This window comes from Dermacentor silvarum, unplaced genomic scaffold, assembly GCF_013339745.2.
Source record: "Dermacentor silvarum isolate Dsil-2018 unplaced genomic scaffold, BIME_Dsil_1.4 Seq12468, whole genome shotgun sequence".
NCBI lineage: Eukaryota > Metazoa > Arthropoda > Arachnida > Ixodida > Ixodidae > Dermacentor > Dermacentor silvarum.
The window spans coordinates 41,747-51,026 of record NW_023605677.1 but is presented as its reverse complement, the minus strand read 5'-3'; the positions used below and the strand labels follow the sequence as shown (position 1 = coordinate 51,026).

At 48.5% G+C, this 9,280-nt stretch overlaps 1 pseudogene; it reads right to left on the bottom strand.

Moving 5' to 3' along the window:
• Positions 1 to 1,399: 1,399 nt before the first annotated feature.
• LOC119434543 (scavenger receptor cysteine-rich domain-containing group B protein-like) overlaps positions 1,400 to 9,280 on the bottom strand; it is a 33,021-nt pseudogene continuing 25,140 nt past the window's right edge.

The following is a 9,280-nucleotide window of genomic DNA, read 5'->3' as shown; positions in this document are numbered from 1 at the left end:
GGGTAAGGGCTTTGAGATCGGCTTCAGGTGGGACCGGTGTACTGACGGCGATGCGGCGAAATGTAGCGGTCTGGTGACGGCGAGCGTGAGGGTCATGTGGTTGCCACTGGGCTCCGGCGAGGTAGTCGGCGATGTCGCGCGGCCGTTCACCTCGCACTGGACGCGGCGCGTTAACGGCGAACCCTTGTAGGCCCACCTCACGGTATGGGCATCGGCGGTTGACATGGCGGCTTCCCCGCAGTGATAGCAGAGCGGGCGGTGGTCGGGGGCGCGCCAAACGTCCAGCTCCCTCTGGGAGCTGCGCTGGGCTACTGGTGGGCGTGCTGGCGGCGGCGGCGGTGGACGACGGAACTGCGGCGTTACGGGGCCCAGGCGCGAGCGTGGGCGGGGGGGGGGGTTACCTTGATGGCGGCGTAGGTCATCGCTTCCGGCTGTGGTTGAGGCGATGCTGGAACTTCTGGCACATCCAGTGACCGCTGAATTTCTTCTTTAAGTATATCAGCGATCGAGGCCACCTATGGCTGCGACCTTGAGCAGAACTTCTGCAGCTGTTCCCGTACGACCGCTCTGATCGTCTCTCGCAGGTCATCGGTGCCTAGCGCTTGCGCTTCGGCGTACTTTGTGAGCGCATGGCGGTTGTATATCCTGGCGCGCATTTCAAGCTTCTTGAAATGCGCGCCTCCGCGCATTTCAAGAAATGGCCCGATTGTTGTCAGTGGACCGATTGTTGTCGCCTACGAAACAATTTGAACGAGTCTTGGGCGGGTTGCGTATCAATCCGGCGAATAGTTGCTATTTGACATCCCGCATCAAGATCCAAACTTTATTTTCTTCAGACATGTCGGGGTTGGCGTGGCGGAAGAGGGGAGTCATCTCCTCCGTGAAGATCGATATGTTCTCGTTCTGAAATTGCACTCTGGTTTCTTTCTTTTCGCCTTTTCTTTTCGCCTTTTCTTTTCTTACAACACTCGTGAAGGTCCTCACGAAGTTCTCATGAAATAGGTACCACGTCACCAGGGTGGTCTCTCTGTTCTCAAACCAGGTCTGCGCCGTGTCATTCAACGAAAAATAGACATGGCGCAGCTTGTCGTCGTCGCTCCATTTTTTGAACGTCGCGGTCCTCTCGTATGTCTCCAGCCAGGTTTCAGGGTCTTAAGCCGACGATACACGGAAGGTTGTTGGCTCCCGAGGTTATTGCAGCAGGATGAGGGACGCTAGAGCAGCCATTGGAGTCATTGATTTGGTCTTGATCGCTGTGGTCTTCGCGGGAAGAAGTCCGTGCTCCGGCAGAAGTCCTTGCTGCCTACGGCTAGCTCACTGGCCGTTGGCGACGCTGGTGTTGTCCTGTAGTTTCGGGCTTGGATCGCGGATTTTCGGGGGCGTTCGATTCATGAACGCACTAGTAGCTCCACCAGATGTCATGCAGTAGTGACGGTGAAGAAAACAGCTGGAAAACTGTAAATGACGAAACAGACTTTATTGGAGAACCTGTGCCCACAAAAGCAAGTTGCACTCGAAGCAGAACGATAGCGGCGAACATAATCGGTGATCGTCGAAATCTGATCAGCGGCGAAACGCGTCGGCTTTTATACATGAGTCATCGAAGGTTCCAGAGTAATTCCTGATGGCCTCGTGTCTTCCAGAAAGTACTAGACAGTTCGCGTCGCTCATAAAATCAGTTTACATAGCGTCGGTGACAACAGACAATGGATAGAAGCGTCGACAACGTTCGAGATACTTCCGATCCATGCAGGCGCGTCCTGCGCCGAGCGATAATGTTTAACATTTGGTAGCCGGTGAAAAGCGGGCAAAGGTGAAAGATAAAGAAGAACACGTGTCAATATAAAGAAAATGTTTGCCCTTCACCGCCACTGGCAATCCAACTTCTGCTTCGGCGGCAATGTGCAGTTGCGAGCCGGAAACGCTAACCCTTGTGTGAAATACACACTCGGAGATAGCAAGGTGTTTTGTGCGCCAAGCGAACTCTGAAAGTTGTGACGTCTGTGCATGTATTTCTGAGGCAACAGCAGGTAATACTGTATCAGAAATCACAAAGAAGTTACTTGTTGAGAATATAATGGCATTATTTGATGAGCATGCAAGGATACAAGACAGCGGTTTCTGCTAGAAGGAGCCTCCTGCTGTCGCAGTAAATCAGTGCAGGGCAGCAGGAATCGCTAAAGCCTGATCTCTCTTTTTTCTTTTTTTACAGCGAAGCTATTAAGGGCTCAGTCTCCGATGGTCGTGTCGGCGTGTAGAAAAAAAACTCTTATTGGCCGTATGCTGTATGTGCGAGTGAAAGCGCGCAAGGGACGCGCGCTTTCGCGGGGAGCGAACGCACGGCGGAGAGCAAACGCGACTTCCGTCGTGCGAAAGGCCGTGGGGTGGGTGGGAGGGAGGCAGGGGAGCAGCACCAGCAACGCGCAGAACTGTTGTCGCCGGCGGCGGCGTTTTGCCCGCGTTCGCATTGAACGCGCGCTGCGTTGGTGACGTGTTATGAAGAACGTGCCAACCTTTGCCGTACGCACTATGGCGGTGTAACCATAGCGACCACAAGGCCATCATCCCTGTGGTCACATAAATGAAAACCACCGGATCATATATATTCTCATTCTTTTATATTTCAAATAACCGATTACACCATCACATCTTAATAGTCAAATTGGAAATACATAATTTCCACCATAGTACAGCTTCGTTGGTCTTCCATCTCCACCCCTGTCGAAGAGCTGACTCTTTTTTTATTAACAAATATGCTGATACTAGCCACTCCATTTTTTATGTTTAGTCAGCACCCCCTATGTTTGCGTGAGCATACTACTTGATGTTTGCCCCACAGTTATGCGCACACGATGTCATTCTGTGAGACTTGCGCAGCGCAGGCTCCGCACTCTCCACGAATGGCCAAACAGACAATGTATGGTCGGATGTTCTTTTGCGATCGCTTCCAGATTATTATACATATAAAGGACGTAGATATGACACCGCACTATACAAGAATCGTGCCACTTAATGAATCGTGTTTGACCTCTTTACAACATGCCCATGCTACTGCCCAGCTAGGAAGCAGATTGATCGGTTTCATAAAAGCCTTCGTCTGGCAAATGCGTTTTCTTTTTCATGAAATTGCGTGGTATGGGCGTACTCCATGTTTCGCAGAAATAACGATCAAACGTTGTAGATATGGCAATGAGTGACAGCCACTGTCGTCGCACCGCGTCTTGCGTCTATCAGTGAGCACGCCAGTAATAATCAAGTTTTGCTTTGTCATTTTTTTCCACATCGATAGAGAGGGGTGAGCCTATGTATATATGTACTGATTTTTCTTTATTCTTCGAATTGTGGAAGTATAAGGTATAATGATATGTATATATGTATTGTATACATAGAATGTCAAACTCGATAAAAAGATCCCCTGAACAATTTTTCGTAAGTTCCTTTCCTGCCTCTTTGCCAAATTTCTGCCTGTTTGCACTGTTAGTCGCTGTTTTATATAGGCCTGGCGCATACGCGGGTAAGAAAGCGGGTAAGACAGCGCTGCCAAATCGGTGGCACGACACCTGCTAAACTCGCACGTTACTTGCCTAAAAGGGGCTGTCTATTCGTGTTAGTTTGAAGACGACCTCTTCTAGGTTGCAAACACTGATAGGCTATAGATACGGGCAGAGTACAACGCTTCTGTATCTGTTGAAATGAATGTCCTTTACCATCTCTATAGGAGGAGCAAACCATGGTGTTTCCTTAGTGAAAACTGGAATGTGCTATGCTATACGCCTACCTCGCACACAGACGACGCCTGCGACACTGTCCCCTACTCCTGGGCAAGTGACGGCGCCTACGCCCAGCTGATCATGCAGGCAGTCGGCGAGGTTCTTCTCCAGGCCGGTGCACATCACACCGCTGAGCATCATGGTATGGTTCCCGCCACCAAAGTGGTCACCCTGCGGAAACGGTTTTTTTTTAAGTATTGAATCTCTGCTGAAAGTATTGAATCTGTCCACAAAACGTGTTTGCGATTCAAGCTCACTTAAGCGAAGAAAGTAAAGTGTTAGCACTGGTAACAAAACGAAAAATGTGGCCGCTTTGTAAGCCAGCCACGGAGCTGTCCAACACTTTTGCTGGCTGCCCGTTCGTCAGTTATCGCCAGAGCAGCCTTCATAGCGCTAGAGCGTTACGACTTCAGCTCTCCGGAGAGAAGGGTCGAAGTACAGATGGAGCTTAAGTCAGAAATCAACTTCAGCTGTACGCAAGCAGGGGCGGGCCGGTGTAAAGGCCAAACCGCACTCAGCCGGTTTCCCACGGAAAAACCACTCGACAGTATCCACTCGCCTAGCGTGCATTCAGTTAACTTTATTTTATTTAGAAAAGTGTTACGCTCATGTGCGCTGCAGTAAATTCAGAAATGAATGGTAGGTTCAGAAAAAAGATGTTGATCAATGCACGGCGAGAGATGAACAGGGAACGAATACAGAAAAATAAATGACGGCGGTTAGCAGGAATAACGCAGATCTTAGCGAAGAAATTATGAAACTTTCCGGGAGGAAGAGCAGACGGACGGTGGACTAGCTACAGGCGGTTCTAACCTCACGAAGGCATGGCGGCAATGGGTCCGCTCGAGCGTCTCATTTGAACTTACGTGGTGCTAAACTTCCCATAATGTTAAATGTGGCGGAAGCATGCCACTTATCACTACCGCTATGTAAGGGAATGAACAAGGTTTTGGTCCGTTCAATGTCACGCATGAGGCGATATATGGCACTGGCGGCTAAAGTAGGTAAAGTCATACGGGTAAGGACTTGTGTGACTGCGGACGAAGCGGGCGCTGCCTCACCGATTCAACGCTTTTAACAGCTTGAGATGTTGCCAGTGCATAGTGACGCTTCCTACTTTCTTCAGTTGCCTAGGTTACCTGTATGGCTGCGTCGGCGTAGCCGAGTCCCAGCTGTCGGCAGACTGTGGCTGCTTCGAGGAGGCCCCAGCCGTCCCCGCACACGGTGCCCCATCCACGCTTGGGTATGTACACTTCGACGCGGCCTTCGTTGCGGGTCCTGCCACCGACCAGCCGCAACTTGACACTGCCCCGGCTGCGACTCTGCGAGTCACGATGCGACCATGTTCATGCCTCAGCAGCACCCAGCGGGAAAGGAAAGAAATGGGGGAGGGGGAGGGGAGAGTTTTCGATTATGTGCCGTGGTCCCTGATAGTACTGCAGTAATATAGAAAGCGCGTTGTGCGGAAGAGAGAGGGACAGTAAAAGGAAGGAAGGGCAGGAAGGTTAAGTAGGCATGGTCCAGTTTCCTATTCTACACGTTGGTATAGACGAGGAAACGCGCGCTCACCTTGGTGCATGATAGCTGGGACACCTTGTATATTGTCACATACGAATGTGACAAAGTGAATTTGCAAAAACAGAACTGTGCAACAAAAGATAGAATTAAAATCAAATAATTTGGTTGCTGTGCATTAGAAAAATCCTCTAGGGTCGCCAATACATATATGTTTAGCGGGTCACGACGATGGACCAAGTACTTTTATTACAGAAAACGCACTTTCTTTCCAAGTGGTTAAACTTCCTGCTTAAATGTAGTTACTTCTGATCATTTTCCTATCCATGATGGTAATCCATAGAAGCGTCTGTGGTTTAATTAATGTGAAATGGAAGTTGTCCTATTTTTTGCACGCGGTTCAGAATCAGTAATGTTTAAAGAACTTGCCCGCGCAGCACAAGCTTTTTGGATAAAAAAGTTAAACAAAATTACGAACGCTTCATAATGCAGCGCCTTATTCTGCCGAAATATAAGCTCCCACTTACAAATCATATGTCGACCACCATGTCCCTGCTCAGCTGTCTCTTGGTGGTATACCGTGTGTCGTAGCTGACGTTAGCAAAGCTGTCAGAAGAAAGATATTCAAGAAAAATACATGGTGCCAGTTACAATTACAAACCTATGATCTTGGTTCGTCAGAATTCTAGCGACCGAACACCGTAGCTCTTATAACCGTATCTTGCACCGTGTTTTTTCTTCCGTATTTTTCTAATAAAAATTGGCTAATGTTAGCTCGGACACCCTATATAAAGACGTCGTACACAAAGCTTCACGTTACTATCATTTAGCTGGCAAGCCGTGCCTGTAGCAACGCAATGACGACTGCTGGCTTCGAGAGCGACTATCACAGCTGTCTCAAAACCACAGGTAATATGGCGAAAATAGTGGGAATCACAACTCCTTGCACAGTTATACATTAAGTGAATAGCTACGCCACAAAACTTCTACAAAAGTACTTTTTAAGTGACGCTACCGCGAAACATCCGGGAATAAGAGGTAGGTAAACACGTGGAATTTCTTTAAGAAGAGCGCACTTCAATGTACCAGCATGTTGTCTAGATGAAAGGGAATCTCCCCCTACTCTTATCTCTTCTTGAAGATGACTGGTGATGGCGGACCCGGGGTTGTTGGCGGTGCCGGGAGCTGGCACTCGACGCCCGCTGCCTCGTCCCGGCCGCAGTCGTGCACACCCCACCCGTCGAAGGGACATTCCTCGATGTGGAGCTCCTCACCCGTGCAGTATATGTTGTCCATCAAGATAGGTCCTACAAGGGAGAGCAAGAACACAGGTCGTGAAGTTCGCGTGCATGCCATGGGTGTTCTGGTTTGGCGTGATCATAGAAAAGAAAAGAAACGCTATTTGCCAAAAGAAGGAGTGGTTAGACTCTTTATGTCAGAACAGGATTGCATTCAGTCACCTGTAAGCTGAGCTCATCACCGCATTTATGACACATTCGCATTAGCAATGCACACAACGATCCCAGAAGTCATTCTAAAGCGATCATTACTAATATCGCGTGGATTAGAAGGTGATTTGTGAATTCATAGAAAGTAGCTTTCCCGTTCAACAAGTTGTCTCGTGGAAAACCTGTAGGCTCCGCATAAAATATACATCATGTGGTTTAACAATATACAGCAATTGAAGGTTTAGTATATCATCTCTTAAATACAGCTTAAGTTGTGTGAGGCTTGCTGTTCCTTTTGCTGTTGCTGGTAAGGATACTAAAGATAGGCTCATATGATATCATTTTATTGGTTTGTACTCTAAAACAGCAAGCATCTCACTCTGGGGCTCACCGTTTACGCCAGCCACCGTGTCAACCTGTCTTATTGTTCTTTGGTGTTTCACGGTCCTCAGCACAGCACGAGCTGCGCGCTGAGAAGTGAGTTTGAGCCACTTACCGTACGTCACTAGATTGAGATAACTTGTTTTGAGCAGGTACTATAAGTAGCCGTGAAGCTGGTGGTGACCTTCTGACCAGTCAACGCTGTTGCCAGGTCCAAACTGTCTCGACCCAGCGACGTGCAGTCAATTGATCGAATGCAGCCAGCAACGGAAGGCCAGAAAGTTCCCGCCTTCTAAGCAGGCATTTTTTGTAACTATACTTGTGGGGCTGGCCACCAGTGGCGCTCCCGCAATACGTGTATCAGCACGCCCTAATAAAATGCAAAGGGATTGGCCCCGTGAGACCCGTAAGTAATGCACACCTTCCAGAAGCGCTTGGATTTAAAGTGGACGGAAGCATCAAACCAGGTAGTAGTTGAGATATATCAAGCAAGAGGAGTTTAGAGTATTGGGGAAAGAAAGCAGGGAGTGCTTGATACGCCGCATCGTTACAGACGTAGGTAGCGGTACAATGCAGATAACGAAGTTTTGAGGAAGAAAACAAAAGATTAAGGAGATGTATACAAAAATGCTAGAATGAAAGTATATATAGCATACCTGAGTGACTCAAGCAGGCTACGTGATATAGTCACCACCACGTTCAAAGGGGATGGCAAAAAATCGTCATCATCATCAGTATCTTGGTAAATACAATGCCTCTTTGGTGGATGGGTAAACGACGGCAATATATAACGGGAACACAGGGAAAAACAATAATAGCAACGGAGAAGAGAAATGTTGCCATAACGAAAAACAGGGCGCCATGGAGATACAAGAAGTACGAGATGCTGCGGGGTATATGGAAAGGTGTAATGCTTTAGGAATTGTTTGGAAATGCGGTTCTTTCTTGAAGTCAGCGGTACAATCAGGACTCGATGACAACCAAAGAACTGCGGGCAGCTTCACATTGGGCGCTGACGGGAAGGCTACAATTAAATGAAGCTGTACCAGGTGATATGGGCTGGACAACGTTTGAAGTGAGGAAAGCTCAGAGTAATATCGATTTCGAAGAATGCTGAGGAATATGAAAGAAAGCAAATGGGTTGCGAGAGTGCTCAGGAAAATTATTCACTAACATTGGAGGAAAATAACTTGGAAGATTACCAGCAAGTATGCGACCGCAATATTAAGCAATGTGGCAACGAAGAACGTTAACCGCAATGTCAGAGAGGCTGAGACAATCACCTGGGTGGCAGCAATTTAAAATCAACCGGCTATGAGTATCTACCTAAAAGGTAAAAACTTAATCAGGAATAAATTAATTTATACTAACTCAAAGGGAAACTCTTACTTTTCGAAGCGAGATCAGTGTGCATAAGAACGCGTAGATATAAAGAGAGATACAACAAGGAAGAACAAGTATGTGCTTGATGCGGTAAAGCTTGGGAAACGATGGAAGTTTTATTAGAAATCGAAGATATCTACCGTGCTGTCGGTTTAGGCTCCGCTGGCCTTTGAGGCCAATGGGTTCAGGGATAGAACGGAGAAAGTAAACATGTCCGCAACAGAGTTTAGTAAAAGGCAATTGGCGGTGTGTGTTACAAAAGCAGGAAAACCAAAGAACAACGGAGGAGGCAAAAATAAATTTCCCAATAATGGTTTAGAAAGTGATGCTGAGAATATTTTGCATGTTAAAAAGATATGTATCATAGGCAAAATAAGAAACAGAGCTTGGCGGCGCGATCCACCGCCCGTTTCAAATGGACGCTCACAGCATGCATCCATCCATCTAAGTGCACCGCCCGCGCAGCTCCTACTCACTGAGGGCTTTTCCGAAGTGTGCGTTGACAGTGACACCGCCGAGGCGTTCTCGTGTCCCAGCATACGGCAGACGACCTGCGCCTCGCGGGTGTCCATCGTCGTCGCATACGGCGCCCCACCGATCGGCGTGGAAGATCTCCACGTTGCCGCGGCCCTCGTGCGTCGTCACGCGGCGCGATGACCAGCCGCAGGCTGCCCTCGTCCTCGCCGCTCACAGCGGGCGCAGGCTCATCACGACGCCTGCCGTAACGACAGTCTCAGCCCGGCCGTTAGGATGCGGCCTGCGTGGAGGCCAAAACTTTAAGAC